At 35.9% G+C, this 20525-nt stretch overlaps 1 protein-coding gene and 1 long non-coding RNA gene across 2 annotated transcripts in view; both read right to left on the reverse strand.

Annotated features, from left to right (window-relative positions):
* The window catches only part of LOC118750296 (neither inactivation nor afterpotential protein C-like), a gene marked incomplete at its 5' end in the record, with an annotated part of 57688 nt that overhangs the window by 31645 nt on the left and 5518 nt on the right, over positions 1-20525 (reverse strand). The window lies entirely within an intron of this gene.
* LOC118750297 lies at positions 11465-12146 on the reverse strand. The gene is made up of 2 exons (XR_004994375.1): positions 11714-12146; positions 11465-11586 (listed from the first exon to the last, which is right to left on the reverse strand). It is a non-coding gene; the product is annotated as an uncharacterized LOC118750297 (long non-coding RNA).

Below are 20525 nucleotides of genomic sequence, written 5' to 3' on the forward strand. Positions count from 1 at the left end.
ATATATATATATATATGTATTTAACAATTCAAAATATAATGTAGTTCAATAACATATGACAGCCAATTGTGAAGTCCCTGAGTGTAGGGACTTGGGGTCTTCACAACCACCCCCATCCCCCTTTACTTCCCTCTGGATGCGTGATTGTCACCATCCCCGCGCCTGTAATACGTACGCGGTACACCATTGTGCCCACCGCATGCCTGAATGTCTGGCGTTTAGTTTGTTGTCGCTGAAGCCGCTCCTGAATGACCCTTACCAGTTCCCTCGGCACCGGGTTTGTGCCGCCGAAGTTTCGCCAGTTACCGGGTAGTGCTTCTGTCTGTAGATTGTCGTCCTGCAGCCAGCGTTCGATTTCGTGGATCATCATAGGGTCTGCTGGCTCTGTGTTTGTGCTGGCCAACTCCTCCAGGGGTGAGCGCATTCTTCTCCTCGCTTCCTTCATCCCTATTATCACTTGATGTTGTCGCCGCTGCTAGGTCGCACGGTGTTGTGTGACGCGTCGTTAAAAATTCGCATCGTCATAGTGATGCGCCATACATACTCTATATAAACCTCACCTGGGCGTTGGCAGTCCTCCTGTTCGATGTCCATTTCGCCCCTGCGTGGCTCGTTATAGCTGTCATCGGACACCTCGATTGGCGTGGGCGCCCTTATCATCTCGCCTAGATGCCACTCGTAGTCATCGTCGTTGCTATCGCCGCATACTTCTGCTGGCGTAAACGTGCCGCTACCCGCCTCGCTGCTTGCTACTAAACTCCGAGTCGTGTAGTCGCTTGGGTTCCACGATGCAGGACTCCAGCGCCCCTGCATATTTCCAAATTATTTGCATTTTGTTATTTTTTGGTTTATAATATTTTAGTTTGTTATTGTTTTATTCAGATGTTGTGTTACAATGTTGCCCACTCTCCCAAAAGGGGGATATTTTTTTTTGCAGGGATCGATATGTCAATATTGGAATAGTGTTGCCAGCTTGGTAAATGATGTATCCGTTTTACGATATTAAGTATTATCATTATATTTGTTATTATTATTGTATTTGCTGACATTATTGTTTATTAATAGTTGTTATACATATTAATAATTATATTGCCTTATTATGTTTGTTTTTATATTAATGCTATTCAAAATTTTTGTTTGTTTATTTATCTTGGCACGAATTATCTCCTTTTTTTTCATAGTACTCTCGTGCTACAACCTTGTTGTTCTTCTTCTTCTCATTCTCCCTTTTTTTTCTAATCTCCTTCTACTTTCCTTTAAACTGCTTCTTCTTCTTTCTTTTAAACTGCTTTTTCTTCTTCTTTCTTTTAAACTCCCTCTTCTTCCTCCCTCTTTTCTCTTATATTTTCTCTTCTTCTTCTCTCCCTTTAGGGTCTCCTTTTCATGGCAATCGCTCCCCTATTTGTCAATTGCCGAGTTATCACATTTCTGTCTATGACCGAAATTTACCTATTCTTCGCCTTGCGTCGAATTAGGCTCAGGTGCATGCCGGGGGAGGATTTTTGGTAGTAAGTTTTTTTCCGGTAAACTGTGCAAGCATTCTCTTTATGTTGCGGTTTGCCCTCTCCGTCGGATTTCCTTGTGGCGTGTATGGTGCGGTGAGTTGATGCTTAACCCCGTACTCTCGTAGTATCCGTTTGAACTCTCTGCTGGTGAACTGTGTTCCATTGTCAGTTATTACAATTTTCGGGACTCCAAATCTAGCGAGTACGCGTTCTCGAAACGCTTTGTTGAGGCCTTCAGCTGTCACCTACCGCAGAGGCACAATTTCTACCGATTTGGAAAACTTGTCGATAAAGAATAGTACGGTTGTGTTTCCGTGCTTTGATCATGGCAATGGTCCCACAAAGTATGCGCATACTGTGGCCCAAGGTTCTTCTGCGATCTGGGTTAGCATCTTTGCCGCAGCTTTCTGTTGGCTGGGCTTGTAAATGTGGCAGGTAGTACACTGTCGGACATACCTCTTTATGTCCCTGAACATTCCGGGCCACTAGTAACGTCGCTCTCGTTATCGTCTTGCGGATGCCCATGTGTCCTGCGCTTGGGCTATCGTGAACTTTTTCAGTAGTCTCTCACGTAGTGGCGCTGCCACGCATAGCTTCCACGGTACTGTGTCTTCCATCATCCATCTGGACTGCGATGTGTCGATTCAGTTCGTTGTTTACCATTGTGTAGTCCGGGAACTTTTCTGGTGTCCTCTTCACCTCTGCCGTTTTCTCGGCCAGCCACTTGCAGGCCGTTGCCTCTTTATCCTGCACTAATATGTTGAGCTGTACGTCTTGGGGTTGTCGTGACAGTACGTCGGCTACGACGTTCAACTTACCCTTGCGGTACTTAACATCGAATGTATGTTGCTGGAGTTCTAGTGGCCATCTTGCAATGCGTCCTGAGGGACTCTCGATCGCATTCAGCCATTTCAAGGGCAGGTGGTCGGTGATAACCGTGAATCCTCCAGGTACGGTCTCATTTTCCGTATAGCCCACACAATGGCCAGATACTCCTTTTCAGTCGCCGAGTAGGTTTGCTCTGCCTTGTTCAGCCGTCGACTAGCCTAGGCTATGACTCGCTCTGCGCCATCTAACTCCTGTGTCAGTACTGCACCTAGTCCAAAATCGCTTGCATGGTGGGGAAAATCTAGACAGGCTAATACCGGTGCATCCGTAAGTGCGCCCCTTAATTTTTCAAAGGCCGTCTGCTGCTCATTGCCCCATCTCCATCGGCTTCCTTTCTTCAGTAATGACGTCAGAGGGTGTGCAATATGCGAGAAATCCGGAACAAATCGCGGATACCATGACGCCACGCCCAGAAAGCACCGTAACTCGCGTGTTTTTGTTGGCGGTGTCAATTCTTTAATCGCCGCAATCTTTTCAGGATCGGTGTGAATCCCTTCTTCGCTCACCACATGACCCAGGTATTTCAAACTTCTTTTGAAAAACTCACACTTCTCTGGGTTGATCTTGAGGTTCGCCTGTCGCAATCGTCGAAACACTTCTTTCAGGTGTTCCATGTGTTGGTCTAGCGTCGCACTCGTGATAATAATATCGTCCAGATAAGCAAACGCGTGCGGTTCCAATTCCGGGCCGATGGCTTTGTCCAGTGCTCGTTGAAACGTCGCAGGCGCTGAATGTAGCCCGAACGGCATTACGCGACACTGGAACAGGCCACGTCCTGGCACAGTGAACGCAGTATACTCCTTACTACTCTCTTCCATCGGGATTTGCCATTACCCATTCTTCAAGTTCAAGCTGTCAAATGTGTTGGATTCGTGGGAGTGGGTATGCATCCGGTACCGAGCACGCGTTAAGTTGCCGATAGTCCACGCAAAGTCTCCACTTTCCGTTTTTCTTCTTTACGAGCACGATTGGCGCGCTGTGTGGGCTGTGCGACGGCTCGATGCACTGTTTCTCTATCAACTCGTCGATCTCCCTGTTTATTACCTCCTGCATTTTCGGGTTTTTGGGAAAATAGCGCTGTTTTATGGGTCGATCATCTCGCATTACAATCTTATGGGCGCCGATGTTAGTCGTCCCCGTTATCTTCTCCTTCTTTAAGAAATTTTCGACTTCCGTCTTATCCTCGATGGATGTGAGTTGTTCATTTGCGGCCTTTTCGCCTTCTTCAGCTCTCTCTACTTCGCGCACTTCTAACATCGTGGTACATGCAGCCTTCGTTCGGATATCGTCCTCTGCCTTCAGCGTTAATGTCTGCCCTCTGCAGCTCACTGTTGTGTTGGCCTTTGCAAGGTAGTCAGTCCCAAGGACCATGTCATCGACTAAACCGGGTAGGACGAGTTTACCACCGCCTCTACCGCTTCTGTGACCGATATTGGTCTGCCATCTCCTAGCACCACTCTCTTGTTCACTCTTCGCGACCGCTCTACTCCCAGGGTGTTCGCTTCTTCTAATGCTTATAAAACTTCTCGTTGCTCCTGTATCAACCGCCGCTATTACTGCTCTACCATCCACTGTTGCTCTGGCGATTACTCGGCCTTCCGCTTACTTAAGAATTGGTGTTACATTGACTGAGGTTACATTATTGGAGACCCCACTCTTCGTCGCGAATGGGGTCCTTGGCCGCTTCCCTGTTGTCCGCGGCAACAGTCTGATGTTCGAATGTTCCGCCGACCACACGTCCAACAGAATTGCTGGATATTGTTCCGACATTCGTAGGCGAAATGTCCGTCTTCGCCGCATCGTCTGCACGCAGTTCGTGGGTTTACTCGGCTAGATTCTTCGCTTTTACGTTGTTGTCCCGTAGGTGGCGCATAAACGCCTCCATCCTGCCGTCTCGCTGGCATCGTGTACCTCTCTCTTCTCTGCTCCTCTCGGATAGTGTAGTTGCGCTCTTCGCTTCGTCTCGGGGTTATTGCGCGGGGCAATGCTCGTTGTGACTCCTTCTCTGCTACAATATTCTCGTAGTCTTCTGCCAGACTTACCAACTCTCCAAGAGTGTTGAACTCGGTTTGTTTAATATACAGCTGGTATTCGCTTCGGCAATTCTTATAGATGCGTCGAAGCTTTTGTGCCTCCGTATAGTCGGAATGACGCATTAGCCCTTGTAGCGCTAGTACATAGTCTTTAAATGCCTCTCTGGGACGTTGAATACGCTGCCATATCTCATCATCGAGTCTTTCGAAATACCGGGAATTCAAGAAGAACTTCAGGAAATCTCGCTTACACGTCTCCCAGTCTCTCCAGTGGACGTGATTGTTTCGTAACCAGACGAGGGCTCTATCCTTAAATAACTCGGGTAATGCTCGTGGAAGCGCGTCTCTTTCTATCTCGTACCCGTCGGCTAATTCTTCGACGCGTTCGATGAAATCCAGCTTGTCCTTGCCGCCATCGTATTTGACGCCCCATTTGCGTACACGGTCCATGATACTTGGGCTGGTCGTTGTGAGTCGCCGTATACTGGATACATGGGCACGTTCGGCGTTCCTCTTGTGCTGTCGTCGTTGATGGGTTGTTGTGTAGGCGGTAGTAGTAGCACTTCGGGTCTCTTCGGTGTTGGTGCATTCCCCGCGCTTGTAGAAAATCAATGACCCGATCGCGATGGTTCTCAGTCTCCCCTTCCTCTTGTACAAATGTAGAGAGGTGTTTACGCAGCTCCTCGGCGGTCCCCGAATTGTCAAGGCCGAACTCCGTCATATAGGTCACCAGCTCCTCTTTATTTAAGTAGTACACCCACTTTGTTTTCACCATTTTTTATTTATTTTTATTTTATTATTATTATTATTTTTTAATGTTCCTTTGTTTCACGTTACCCTCTTATTGGTAAGGAATGTTTGATTATTTTCACAGTTCGTAATTTCTGGGCTTTACCCTGTGTCTCTATCACTTTAAAGGTGTCTTTGCACTTTTGCTTGGTAATTTTCCAAACCACTTCACTTCACTTTTGTTATCTGTGAGTTCTCCTCCTTGGCCCTTACTGCTTCATTTATTTATAGGGGCCCCACGTTGGGCGCCAATTGTAACGAACCCGGTTTATCCGGTCTATAGCTGGGCTGTGGCTCAGTCGGATGTTGGGTTCCCTTATCTAAACGTTAATATAAATACGCCAATGATTCTTATAGTGACGCTTCTTTATTTCGCTATTTAGTTGGCAGCGTTTGCACGTCACACCAATATAACGTATTTCCTTGGCGGCGTTTCCACGTCACACCATATAAGTACTACTTGACAGCATTTTCACGTCACACCAATATAACGTATTGCTTTGGCAGCGTTTTCACGTCACATCATATACCTTAACTACCTACTAAGCAACTTAGTCTTCACAATCGTTGCTTAGCCATTCCAATCTGCGTTTTTTCGATCGACTGGAGTATACTACTACTCTACCAGAAGTGATTTCAAATTACATTTTCTGCTCTATTTATACTGTCCTGCACGCAGGCAGACAGTTATCCTAACAACATTGTTGCTAATATTTTCTTCACTTCCTTTTACTTGTTCATACCGAAGTACGTATGAATGTACTTCAAATTTCAATATAGATATGTACATATGTATTTCGATTTCACGTATGTATGTATATAATTAGCAGTTCGTTTAATATGTATAAATAAATTCAACAGTTCTACATTTATATCTATTTATATATATATATATATATATATATGTATTTAACAATTCAAAATATAATGCAGTTCAATAACATATGACAGCCAATTGTGAAGTCTCTGAGTGTAGGGACTTGGGGTCTTCACAAAGTAAAAAAGTCTAAGTTCGGGCGGAGCCGAACATTAAATACCCGGCGCAAGTATTAAATATATGTTTTTCTACTTTCCGAAAACTACCGCTACATGGTAATCCGGGGTGGTTTTACCCCCATTTAAAACATGTTCGATAGAACGTTCAGTTAGACATAATGAAATAAACTTATATAGTCATATGGAGGAGGTATCGCGCCCATTTCCCAAAATTCCAAACAATGTTATATATTTTCAAGGGATTATTGTTAGTATCAATTCTGAGTAAATTAGCGTCCTTAAATTTCGAAATATCGAAGTTTCAAGCATTTCTGAAATTTGCCGTTATATGAAAAGTGGCCGTAATTTAAGTCCGATTTCAATAATTTTCAACGTTTTGCTTTTCGGTGGTAAGCACAATAACCATACCTAGTTTGATACAAATTGGTAGAACGGTTATCTGGTTACATATATGTGATCATAAGTGGACGTTGGGGACACCCATGTTCCAAATTTTTATCATAAACGTATTTCTTGGTAATTCTGGTTATTGTCCGATTTTTTAAATTTTCAGCCGTTTGGTATGTTGTACCAAGGCCAACAACTGTGCCATTGTTTGGAACACTGTACTGTGTACTGTTTGGGAGAAATTGGTTGAGACCAAGATATACACATCTAACCATAAGTGGGCGTCGCTTCGCCTAATTTTTTAGTTTTCGTCTAAAAAGTATTGTAAATATCAATTTTGATGAATATTCTTCAGTAGTTACTAAAATATCAAACTTTTCTTATGTATATCTGAAAACTACCCTCATATGGGAGGTAGCCGTGGTTATTGTCCGAAGTTGCCCATTTTCAATACCATCCGTCCTACGCCTGAAAGAAGTACACGTACCAAGTTTCGTTAAGATATCTCAATTTTACTCGAGTTATCGTATGCACAGATGGACGGACGGACGGACGGACAGACAGTCACCGCTTAATTTCTCTTTTCATCCTGATCATTTATGTTTACATTTGCCTATATCTATCTCGATTCATCTTGCCTGTTACAAACAACCGTTATGTTAACAAAGTTATAATACCCTTGTGCACAAGTGCGCTCGGGTATGAAAATTGTACCAAGCAGTTGCCTGCGACTGACAAGTGTATGAAGATTAATAAGTTTTATTCGGCTGGTATAAGATGGAAGTTTATATTGAGAATCCCAACGAAAATTTCTTAAAGCAAAAGGTAGAAATTGTTTTTGAATTGATTCTATCTTGTCTGAGTAAATTTGATACCTAGATTCCAAACCACCGAACCGTATTCCAGAATCGGTCTAACTAATGCTGTGACCACCGTTTAACAAAGGCAAGTACATCTTTAGCATTGTTGACCGTCACATTAATGGGAAGATTAAAATTAAGATTTGGATCCATTGTGATACTAAGGTCCACAAAATTGTATACCTGTTCCAGATAATGTTTACCTATTGTATAAGAAACAGGCTGAACATCTCTGTTTTAAGATTTAGAGGCATAAGATTTACTTTACACCAACATCATGGCTTAGTCTGATTGTAGCAAAGACTTTTATTTAATTGACACGTAAGATTTATAAAGTTTTATATCATCTGCATACACTAAAGTTTTGGAAAATTTTATATCTGTAGCAATATCGTTTATAAAACGCAAGAACCGAACCGTGCCTAGGTGACTACCTTGAGGGACTCCTGAAGTAACATCAATGACGTCAGAGATAGTATTTTTAAACATTACCCATTGTGATCTAATACACAGGGCAACACTGATTTTGTTTCCTATAATGTAAAAGCTGTTTTTGATAGACTTTCTGATAGACGAATCAGTAAGTATAAAGTTTCCATCAGCTTTAGATTTTGAGAAAAACGTGGTCAAATTATCAAAAAATCGCGGTTTTTGCAATATTTGGGAAGCCCTAGCAAAAAACAATAGAACAATAGGTGATAGAACCTTCCACTTGGGCTTAAATTAAAGCTAGAGCTCTCGGCTACTACTTCTGAAAATACCATTCATTCACCTTGACTTGATGGGCACTTATAAACATTTATTAAAAAAATACTGGAGAAAGAAAATTGTGCCAAAATCGAAATTCTTAAATTCTCTGAAAATGCCATTCATTCACCTTGACTTGATGGGCACTTATAGTTATTTATTAACAAAATAAATCCAAAATCCGGAATTCTCAAAATCTAAGGCTGATGGAAACTTTATACTTACATATTCGTAATCATCACAAAAAAGTCTATCAAAACATTTTAGGAAACACAATTTTCCCCCTTTTGGTTGGCCTGGTTATAGAGGTATGAAGAGATCTAACGTAGAAAATTAGGTGGAAGACCAAGAAGATCAAGTTTATAGATGAGCAACGAGTGGCACACTTTGTCAAATGCTTTACTGAAGTCAGTATATATAACATCAACATTTTTGTTTTCACTAAATGCTTTATCTTCAAAGGTTGTTAACTCACGTAAGTTTGTAGAAGTTGATTTGCCCTTGCAAAATCCATGTTGAATTTATGAAATGCTAGAAATGCTGACTCCCCTACCACCTCCCCCTCCAGAAATGTAGAAATGTCGGATTTTAAGGCACTAAAACTTAAAAATGAGCTTTGAAAAAAGGCATATATTTTGTAATCTTGTTTTGTAATTCCTTTATGTACAATATGCATGTCCAATTAAAGATATTAAAAAATACATACAGTGGTTGTTTAGGCCTCCACGCTAAATGAAATTCTTAAATTAAATTATCGGGTGTACCACCCTAATGTTCATTTAACAGATGCACACACATACACATTCGTATGTGAAACAAGACAAAAAGAAAAACTGCACTTTTCCTGTCAGTGCACTTTCCCCTGAAAACGGAACTCTTCAAACCGTTTAGAGGGTTCGACTTCAGTTTCTAATTCTTTAAACTTTCTATTGGATTTTAATCACCAGCGATTACGGACGTTCCGCCACCACACCACTTCATAACCAAGGTAATATTGTAAGCTCCCTTGAAATTTAATATACGTATTAAATAAACCGCAAAACATAATTTTATGTCATACTAAAATCTGGTGCTTTTGTTTTCTTATTTTTTCAATAAAAAACACTGGTGCGCTTATTGAGTTTGCATCCACCAAGTCGCCAGGGTTTTCCATGGTCCTTATAGCCGAAAAACCTCTTGCCAAATTTTAACATATTATTTTCATTCTTATTTAATTTTGGTTATTTTATTATAAAGATATAGTTTATTCCTTAACAAAACCCGTGTAAATCCCAGTCTCCGAAATTATGGAATATTTAAAAAATATTTCACAAACTTTCGTAAAAATTTTGAGGCTTTGTAAAAATTATAAAAAATCAATCGTAGATTTTAGTAATTTGAAACTTGTACTTTATTCTACTAGAACTGCATACTTAGAATCTAATTAAAATACACGACATTTTTACGAAAGTTTGATGATTTTTTTAAATTGCATAAATTTTTAAGGCAGTGGCACTAGATTGTTACATTTGTACAGATAAGTACATTTTTATATTGGGCTATTGGTACAAAATAAAAAAAATGGTTAATTTTTTTTGTAGTCAAAAGATTGGTATAGCGACGTTCTATTGAAAAATTAATTTTCGTGATTGGGATAAAGAAAAATATTTGGGGTACGATTTACAACAAATTTTGGGAAACACCCAATCGTGTGACACTCCCTTTAAACTTGTATTTATATGGACGTTGTTAAAGAATGAACTATAAAAAACTAACCAAAATTAACTAACAAAATAAAAATAATATTTTAAAACTTGTGAAAATTTGGTGGGGCTATAATTTTTTCGACTGCTGTACATTAGACTGATGACAAAACAGTTTAAACTTAAAAAATCTACATAAAAATATTAAAAAATTGTATCAACGGAATCATAATAATGAGATTTTTGATGCTGTTTTTTTAAATTTTTTCAAAGATTTGTGTAAGAAAACTGCTCCAAAACTTTACCGATATAGACTTATGAATCAGTGGAGAGGTATTTTCTCACCCTTTTTATTTCTTTGCATAAAAACTCATTCACGTCACGTCACGTTCTTTATCAAATACCAACACATCTTAATTCAATATGGCATGACACGCGTTTATCTTGCGTTCCTCGTTGATACTTTGAATGAGCTTATTCGCAAAGAAATAAGAAGGGTGAGAAAATACCTTATCAATGATAAGTAATGGTAAAGGTTTTGGCTGAGTTATTCAAGTATTTCTTAAACCAGTCTTTGAAAAAAGTGCGAAAGCAGCTTCAAAAATCTCATAATTATGATTCCATTTAACATTTTTTTATGCAAACTTTTTCATCAGTTCAGTCATCTGAGGTAATTTTTTCAAAAAAAAAATTATTAATATAAAACTAAATTTTTGGAGGTATTTTCAAATCGGTCCAACTAACGTAAATCTTAATATTTTTGCGAGATATTTTGGTGGAAGTCTTAAAATATAATAGATTTTATAATTCCAGTGGAAAAGAGTACCGTTTTTTTGTATGGGAAGTGATGCAGTCTACTGTACTTAAGTTGACTATTAGTGTTGGAAAACTATCGATAGTGTACACATTCGATTGTTTCGATAGTGATAGTGCAAAATATTCGATACTATCGATACTATCGAAAGCTTTCTTACAAAATCCTGAGATATAACACTAATGCCCTGTTTTACCAACGAATTTCAAAATGTGTCAACCTTAAAATATAAAATAGCACAAATTTAAAATTGATTGGTAAAACTGGGCACAATATTTTGTAAGTATGCAAATTTGAATCCATTTGTTATTGTTCTAGAAAGATTGGCAAGTGATATGACAGATTCCATCGCCTGTAAATTTCTTCGTTTCTTCTATTACTATATAAGACAACAACAGCCAGGAAGAAATCTTATTCTTAAATAGCCCATTTCGTAACTAGAAAAGCCATAAAGATTTTTTGTTTACACAAAAATAACTTGTGTAAAACAAAATGAGATCGTGTATGTATTTCAATAACACATTTTATAACAAAAACCATGAAGAACATGTTTACAAACAAAGGAGTTCAAAACATACATATATATGTAGGCATGTGCATCTTTTATAGTCCAATTCCAACAATGTGAACAACATACAACTATCGATAGTATTCAGAAAAATTCGATAGTGGCGGCAAAATGAAACCATCGATACTATCGATAGCCCCATCGCACAGTGGTCAATAACCAATTTGATTAATTATTTTTTTAAATGAAATTTAATTTTATTAATTTTGATGAGCTTCTTTGGCCTAGTTGGTGATTAGTGCAAGTAAAAACAACGTTTTTTCTTCACTGCTTTGCCCTACGTTTCGCTAAACTCCTTAGCATCCTCAGGGGCCAATCTTTATTTTAAATTAACAAACAAAAGAAGATACAAACAAAAACAATTAGGAACAAAAGTTACATTGAACATGTAGTTAATAAAGTCTCAATATTTGAATTTATCACGCAGCAAATATATACACTTACTTTCATATACGTATATTTGTTAACATATAAACACATAAACATATAAACACTAAAACATAAACACTTAAAAGCTAGAGCATTGTACCATTATCGTTTGGTACACTTGTCATACTGATTTTCTTGTCACAAACATAATAAATAAGTAGCCGCAATATCATCTGTGTCTTCTTTTGTATTCATCGTTCTTTTTCTATTCTCTAATATGCGAAGGCTCTCTAGTGTGTATCTTGTCCTCTCTCTCTTTTCTACATCTATTATTCTGGCGTTTGCAAGATCAGCTGTGTGACTGTTTTCTAACATATGTTGTGCGAGTGCTGTGTTTTTCTTTTCCTTTCTTATGTCCGCTTCGTGTTCTGCTAAACGGATTCCCAGTGTTCTTTTCGTTGTACCTATATATATTTTGTTGCAGTCTACATTTTCTCCTCCCATGCATTTCACTGAGGATGCTAAGGAGTTTAGCGAAACGTAGGGCAAAGCAGTGAAGAAAAAACGTTGTTTTTACTTGCACTAATCACCAACTAGGCCAAAGAAGCTCATCAAAATTAATAAAGTTTACGGAAAAAAATTGGCCAGAAAATAAAAAATAAGAAATTATATTAAAGAAATTTAATAAAATTTTCAAGAGACTAGTTGAGCCCAATTTTTTATTTTTTATTTTTTATATTAAATTTTTTAGTGCAAAGTGCAGCAAATGTGCCAATTTTGAAGAAGATCGATTCTCCGGCTCCAGTTACAAAAAGATACATAATATATACAAACTAGTTAAAAAATATTTTAGGGTTCTCCCAAAATGAAAAAAAAATAAAAAGTGATAATTTGAAAATTTATAAAAAAAAATTTACCAAAAATATTTTTTTTGTTTTTGGTTTTTATAAAAATTTTGGATGTGCAGTTTTATATATCATTAAATTTTAGTATAATAAAGTGCAAGTTGCAAGTCGCTGAGAGTTCGCGTTGATTTTTAATAACTTTTTAGCTAACATTTCGAGCACATCTGCAAATGTTTACCAAAAGTTTTTTATTTTATTAAAAATCAACGCGAACTCTTATCGACTTACAACTTGCCCTTTATTATACTAAAATTTAGTAATCTATAAAACTGCATACCCAAAATGTTTATAAAAACTAAAAACAAAAAAAAAATACTTTTGGTAAACATTTTTTTTTTTTACATTTCAAATAATTACTTTTTAATTTTCGTTTTGTTTTGGGAGAACCCTACAATTGTTTTTAACTAGTTTTTATTATAAAACTTTTATTAGCTGGAACAAGAGAAACGGTCTTCTTCAAAACTGGCGCATTTTCGTCACTTTGCACTAAAAAATTTAATACAAACAAATAACAATTAGACAGTTGGGCTCGACTAGTCTCTTGCAGATTTTATTACCTTTCATTAAAAAAAAAAATATCAAATTGGTTGAGAAATGAAGGCTCCAGTGAATTATGAACATTAAATCCCATTTATTGACCACTGTGCATCGATACTTTTCCATCACTATTGACTATGATTACTGGGCCGTGCTATCATAGTAGCACAATGCCACTAAGTGCATTTTAAAAGGCAATAGCCTCATGCGATTATGGATTATATTTTTTGTTGTTTGTGTGAAATATTTTATTTTTGTCAGTATTTTTCTTTTAATCAAAATATGTTGAAATAAAAGTGAAAATAAAAAAAATATTTTGCCCGAAATTTTAAATGGGAAACAAAACTATAAGAGATAACCTATGCCTCAATTTAAAAAAGTGACTTTTTATCATTTGTTTGAAAAAAAAGACTTGTTTGCATAATCTCACAAATTTTCTGATTTATTTCCATTTATGATTTGATGTAAGCTTTTACAATTTTGGATAAACTAAGATATAATGAGTTGATTTTATGTTATACCATGTTCTAACCGACAACGAAAACACTTTGAAAATGAGTGTTGGGATTGTGGGCTGAAGGCTGTTCACACCGGCTGTTAGTGTTTTCGTTGACATTTCTTACATCCTTTGATTACAGTTTTTTTACGCAAAAACAAAACCAAAATGCTTTTCCCTCTTTTTATTTTCATTAGCAACCTCTTACTTTTATTCTTATTTTACTTTGGCCAGCCAATTAACAATAAATCCGAAATGGCGTATTAAAGATGATAAAATATTACTTCCACTTCGGTAAATAATCGAAAAAAACTAGGCAAGACACCGATTGGAATGAGTGGATCTTGAGTTTTCAAGTAGTTTTCAGCGAAAACTGGTTTTCATTTGACAGATTTTACATGGACGAAAACTCAAGTTTTAGGTCGAAAACCAGTTTTAGCAACGAAAACATGTTTTCGATGTCGGTCAGAACATAATATTACTTAACCCGCCGTTTTTAGCCGTTTTCAAGAAAAATGGGTTTTTCTGGGCTATCATGCTATTACAAATGGCGAGTTGTTTAAAGTTTGGCTCATTGGATGTTCGAAAAAGCAAAGCCTTTTTCGGTTGTCAACCATGTTGAAAAAAAATTGGTGCTGCTGATATTTACGAAAGTTCCATGAAACTCTTAGAAGAAAAATACGCGTCTTTTTTGCAATTATTTATCAAAGAAAGACGAAAATTATGGAAAACAATTTGGAAAGGATGCTCAAATATTTAGATCAGAAAACTGTATCGAATGAAACAATTCATTTATGTTTTAATTGTATTGAATTTATTTTACTGAGCAACTCAATGTCGCTTTGTAGGTTCTTTTACAATTGATTTCTTAGCCTAACATATTGGGGTATTTATGGGAAATAATTGCTGCATAAGCATAAATAATATTATAAATAAATTGAAGCTTAAAGTTAGTTTGTTTGTCGGTTTGGCACGTGTGCCTGACAATGCGTGAGTTCTATATTCAAAATATTCAAACAACTGAAATATGAAACCCTTGTTGTTATGAATAAATTAAATAATTATAAACGTTAAGCATGGTTGACTTTCAGTTACACTACACCTCCTTTTTTAAAAGAATGCTCATACAGAGTTTATTGTATGAACATTCCTATTTAGCAAGTAATTAAATATAATAATAGTTTATAAATTTACATAAACTTAAAAAAAATAGTTTTAATGATTATATATCTTAATTCTATTTTTATGTACAATTTGGGTTTTTCCCGTTTTCTTATCAGTTATAGTTACATTATTTTTAAAATCTATATTATTAATTTTAAATGGTCCTTTGTATTGTGGGTCCAATTTGTGCCCTGATTCGTTTTTTAGCAAAACTAAATCACCTATTTTAAAGTTATAATCTAAAACTTTTTTATCAAAATAAGATTTTTGTACTATCTTAGCTTGTTCTATCATATCCCTTGCTCTTTTATGAGATATTTCTAACCTAAATCTAATTTCCTTAGCGTAATTATCTAAATTATAAAGTGGGCTTATTTTGTCAACCTGATCAAATTGTTGAAACCCATTTGGAAGTTTTCCAAAAACTAACTCGTATGGACAATAGTCATGTACAGTTGATGGTGTTGTATTAAAGCAGTATGTAAAATACTTAAGCCACTCATCCCAATCACTTTTGTCTATCGATACATATGACCTTACATATTGGTTAAACGCTTTATGTGATTTCTCGACCGTCCCTAACGTCTGGTGGTGGTGGGCGGTTGATGTTAGTTTTTCTATATTTAAAAGTTTGCATATTTCTTCTAAAAGTGAATTTTTATATTCCGTGCCCATGTCCGATATGAACGTCTTCATAGGACCGTGGACGAGAATAAAATTATCAAAAATTGCCTTAGCTATAGTTTTTGCATTTTTATCTTTAGTTGGTATTGTCACTAAATATTTAGTTATGTCGCATATTATCGTGACTGCGTATGCATTTCCATTTTCTGACAATGGTAGCGGGCCGATTGTGTCAACGAATATTGTATCAAATGACTTGTTTGGTGTTGGCGTCAAAGTCATTGGACTTTTTATATGTTTTGTGACTTTGGTTATTTGACACTTATGACAATTCTTAACATATTTCGTGATTGTTTTAGTCATGTGTTTCCAGTAATAGTATCTTTTTATTTTATTCAAGGTTCTTGAAATGCCACAATGACCTCCTTCTGCCGGGTCATCATGATATCTTTTTAATATACTTTCAATTGTTTTTGCATCTTTATAATTTATTTGGGTCACCTCATTCAGTAGCGCTACTTTCATTTTAATTAATTTCTTATTGCCCATTTCTTTAAATTCATTTATAGAGACAAATTCGAAAATTTTCTTACTAGGTGCCACTTGTAATTTGTCAATTGAATGCTTATCGGCCACATCATCGAGCCTAGAGAAAAATTGACCTAAGTCAAATTTCCCTTTAACAAACAAATCATTGATTTGTATATATGCTTTAATAGATTTACCCCGTTTGATATAGCATGTCTTGGGTGTAATCTTTAATTTATAGTATTTTCTCACGTCAGTGTTATTAATAGGTACATATATACTGGGTTTATCATATGTATTAGATTGATGCGTTTTAATTGTGTTTTGATTAAGAGAACTTTTGTTTGTCATAGATCTTGTTTGAATTTTGTATAAAGTGTTATTTTTAACATTTATATCTTTTAAATCGTCAATTGTAATGCGTGATAATGCATCCGCAACATAGTTGTCTTTTCCCCTAAGGTACTCTACCACAGAGTCATATTCTTCAAGATCAAGTCTCATTCTAGTTAGTTTTGAGCTAGGGGTTTTCATTGAAAATAGGTAAGATATTGGCCTATGATCTGATCTTACCAGAAAATTTGTTCCGTAAATGTATGGTTTAAAATATTTTATTGCCCAATGTATGTTTTCCCTCATATTCTTGTGTTAGTACAGCACCACATGCGTGTTTGCTTGCGTCAGTAGTTATACAAAATTGTTTGCTGAAATCTGGGTACTGTAACAATGTAGGACTTATCAATGCCTTTTTAAGGTGCTCGAAAGCATTATTACATTCTAGTGTCCACTGAAAAGGTACTCCTTTCTTTGACAATCTAGTGAGATGTCTTGAGTATTCAGAGAAATATTTTATAAACCTCCTGTAGTAGTTACAGAATGCTACAAATCTTTTCGCACTATCTGCATCTGTAGGTATAGGGTAATTTTTAATTACTGAAAATTTTTTGTCGTCGGGGAGTATGCCTTTGTCAGTGCACTTATGTCCTAAATAAGTCACCTCGCGCATTAAAAATGAACATTTTTCAGGATGTAATTTTAAGTTGTGCTTGCGACATAGTTCAAAAACATCCGATAGGTTTGATAGCATGTGTTTCTCAGAGCAACCCAGGACTACCAGGTCGTCCATATAGAGAAATGCTTGTTCTGGTTTTAAACCGCTAAACGCAATTGTCATCATTCTTTGAAATGAATTAGGGGCAATTTTTAATCCGTATGGGAGTCTAGAAAACCTGTAGGATCCATTATTTGTAGAAAAGGATGTCAGGTCTCGTGAATTTGTTTCTAGTGGTATTTGATGGAATCCTGACATAAGATCCAAACAAGAAAAATATTTAGCTCGACCTAATTGGTCTAGGATGTCATCTATTCTTGGCAGTGGGAATTTATCCGCTATTAATTTGTTGTTAATCTGCCTGTAATCTATTACTAACCTCCATCTTTTTTCAATTGAATTTGGAAGTGATTTTTTCTGAACTAATAAAATAGGACTATTATATTCGGAACATGATGGCTCTATTATTCCATCTTTTAACATTTTTGAGACTTGTCTTTCAATTTCTTCTTTGTGAGTGTGTGGTATACGGTAGTTCTTAATGTATACTGGGTCTCTATCTTTTGTCCTTAACTTTTGTGTGTAAAAATTGTTTGATGTGATTGCTTCTGTTTCTAATCCAAAAATATCGCTGTACCTAGAACATAATTCCGTTAACGTTTTTTCAAATAGTTTTGGAAAATTTTTCTTTAGTGTATCTAAAATTTTATTTTTTCTTTCTGTTTTGTTTTGATCACTTGAAATTATGTTATAGTCAGTGAGATTTTCTGATTGAATTCTGTTTAGTTTTACCGTTACTGGTCTGTCATTTGTGTTAAGAATTCGTATGAATGCATTTTCAGATTTTACCAAGGTACTTGCAATGAATATACCTGTTTGTATTTCTTGATTAGGTATCAGTACTTCTTGAAAAGGAGTAGAAAGTTTCACCCTTCTTATAACTTCTGACATAGCTGGGAGTGTTATGTCATCGTTACAAGTAGTTATAATTGGTATTTCAATGTGCATTTGGAATTTTTCTGGTGTGAGGGTTAGGAAATCTTGATTCTCATTGAATTCAAGTAGACAATTGTATTTTTTCATAAAGTCCATTCCAATAATGCCATCACACGGTATTGGGAAATCGTTTTGTACTACATGAAACTCGTGTGGTATTAAGTAATTTTTAAACTTTAAATCGAAAAATGTTGTGCCTATTGAATTGATTTTTCCTTGTCCAATGCCTTGTAGTGTTGTAATGTGTTTTTTGTTTATGTGTTTAAGTGTATCTTGGTCATGTTTAATTATGGAAATGTCTGCTCCTGTGTCAACTAGTAGTGTTATGGCTGTGTTAGTGTGAGCAATTCTGACTTGTATGTAAATGCTAAAGTTAAGGTTAAGATTGTATATTTTGTAGTCCGAGTTTATCTTAGGGGAATGTCCGGGTTTTCCGAACTATTGTTGGCTGTTTGGGTCATTCTAATATTCCTTGTATTACCTCGGTAGGTATTTCTGTTTTGACCTCTATTATTATAGTTATTTCCACTATAATTGCTGTTTTGGCCATTGTGGTTTCTTTGAACATTAGTTCTATTTTGAAACCTTCTTCCAAAATTTCTATTGTTTTGGAATCTGTTGCCAAATTGTCTTTGTCGGTAGTGCAAAATGGTATTTTGTTGGCCTGTAGCTTCTGTACAACTTCCAACAAATTTGCTTATTACTTCATTCATGTCAGTAAACTGACCTGCTTCCATAATAAGTTTGACTTTTTCTAATGTGCAATTTTTAGTTATTGCCCTTACGGCTGCTTGTGTCGCATATTTACTTGCCAAATTTAAGTTTATGCCGTCATTTATATATGCATTTTCTAATGATTTTGTTAGTGTTTCTATTTCATTGCAGTAATTTGTAGCAGTTTTGCTACTTTGTCTTATATTCATAAGTTTTGCAGTCACTACTTCCACTGACTCACCTTTTACGGTGGTGCGTAGTTTGGTACTGATTTCCGCAATTGTATTTTCATTGTCAATCAAATTTCTCGAATTTCCTTTAAGTTTAGTCTTAATTAAGGAAATGGCTATTGCCTCATGTTCGCCTTTTATCGCATCAACCAGAGTTAGTGCGTCAAGGAATGAACGTAAATTTTCTGATTTGCCATCAAAATCAGGTATAAGCTTTGTTGCTGTATTTATAAATTCTACTACTCTCTGTGTCTTTGTGGGAGTTTGTATAATTTCTTGTAGTGGTGTAAATGATATTTCCTCGTGTAGTGACGTTGGTATATCTATTGTAATTCCTTTTCTTGAGGCTACCGTTATGAGTTTTTCCCTAATGTCAAGAAAGAATGTTTCAGCTGCTACTTTATGACCTTGTGTAAGTCTATTATAGTTGACATTTAGAAAAACTCTAAGTTTTTCAAGTGTGCTGACTAGGTTATTGATATGTTTATTAAGTGTCTCTGTCTTTATTTCCCTGTCGTTGTTTAGGCACTTATGTGTTTTCAAAAATTCCTCTCTAATTTGTCTAGCTTTAATTAATATTTGGTTCCAGTCCATTACCTTTGGTTGAACCTTTTATTGTAACAGTGGGTAATAAATTTGTTAGACTTGGTCTAAATCATTGCTTCTACTGGCTGTATATTTTTTTTTAAGCATCTATTGTGCATTCTATACAATTTAAAGCAAATATTTGCTGCTAAAAGGGCTACTATTACAAATAACAAGATGGTTATAACTTCCAAGTCGGGGGACGTTACGTCAACTTTGTTGATAACATTTGCAGTAGAGTCTACTGTTTTTACGTCTAATAGACCCATTTTAGGCCAAGTTTGTAGTATTTGTATTGGTATGTCCAGTTTTAAATTTTTCTAATTGTCTCCTATCATATACGTTTTTTTTTTTAAATTTTATGTAACTATAACCCTCTTTTTTTTTTTAATTAATTCTTATTTTAGTAAATTTTTAATTAACATTTATTTATTTTTATTGATAAAATTTTGGCTTAATATTTAAAAAAAAAAAAGTCATAAAAAATTTTTTTTTTTTTTTTTAAAAAAGTAAGATTGAAAGTAACTTAAGAAATGTATTGTATATGTATATAAAAAAAAATATTTTTGCCACGAGCGCAAATTCGCTTACTGGCCCTATGAGTGCGGATTGACGCACATCAGTTTTTGTTTGCTTATAATATAATTTATATTTTTTATTATTTTTTTTTTTAATTTTGCTTTCTATTTACTAAATACTGCTCCATCAGGAATTCTACCTCTGAGATTCTACTCCATATTTTAGTTGCTGCATCCCATGGTGGTGGCGGCCTTGTATTAAATGTTCTTAGTAGGATTGCCTTGCATGTAACCTCCTCTTCTTTTTGGCTTTTGTGCTTTTGGAATGGTAATTTCATCTGTTGTCTTTCTGCTGGTTCTTTTTCTATATTCCTCGAGAGTTATTGGTTGTGGTCCTTCCTTCATCACGCAGCTGACTGATCTTTGTGGCTGATCCACGTCAGGACAAATTAGTTTTAAGCTGAATGTCCGTCAGGCTTTTTTGTTTGATGATTGATTGATCTTTTTTTTTTTTTTTTTTTTTTTTTTTTTTTTTTTTT

This window comes from Rhagoletis pomonella, unplaced genomic scaffold (genome assembly GCF_013731165.1).
Source record: "Rhagoletis pomonella isolate Grant_MI unplaced genomic scaffold, Rhpom_1.0 Rhpom_scaffold_00198, whole genome shotgun sequence".
In the NCBI taxonomy this organism is placed as follows: domain Eukaryota; kingdom Metazoa; phylum Arthropoda; class Insecta; order Diptera; family Tephritidae; genus Rhagoletis; species Rhagoletis pomonella.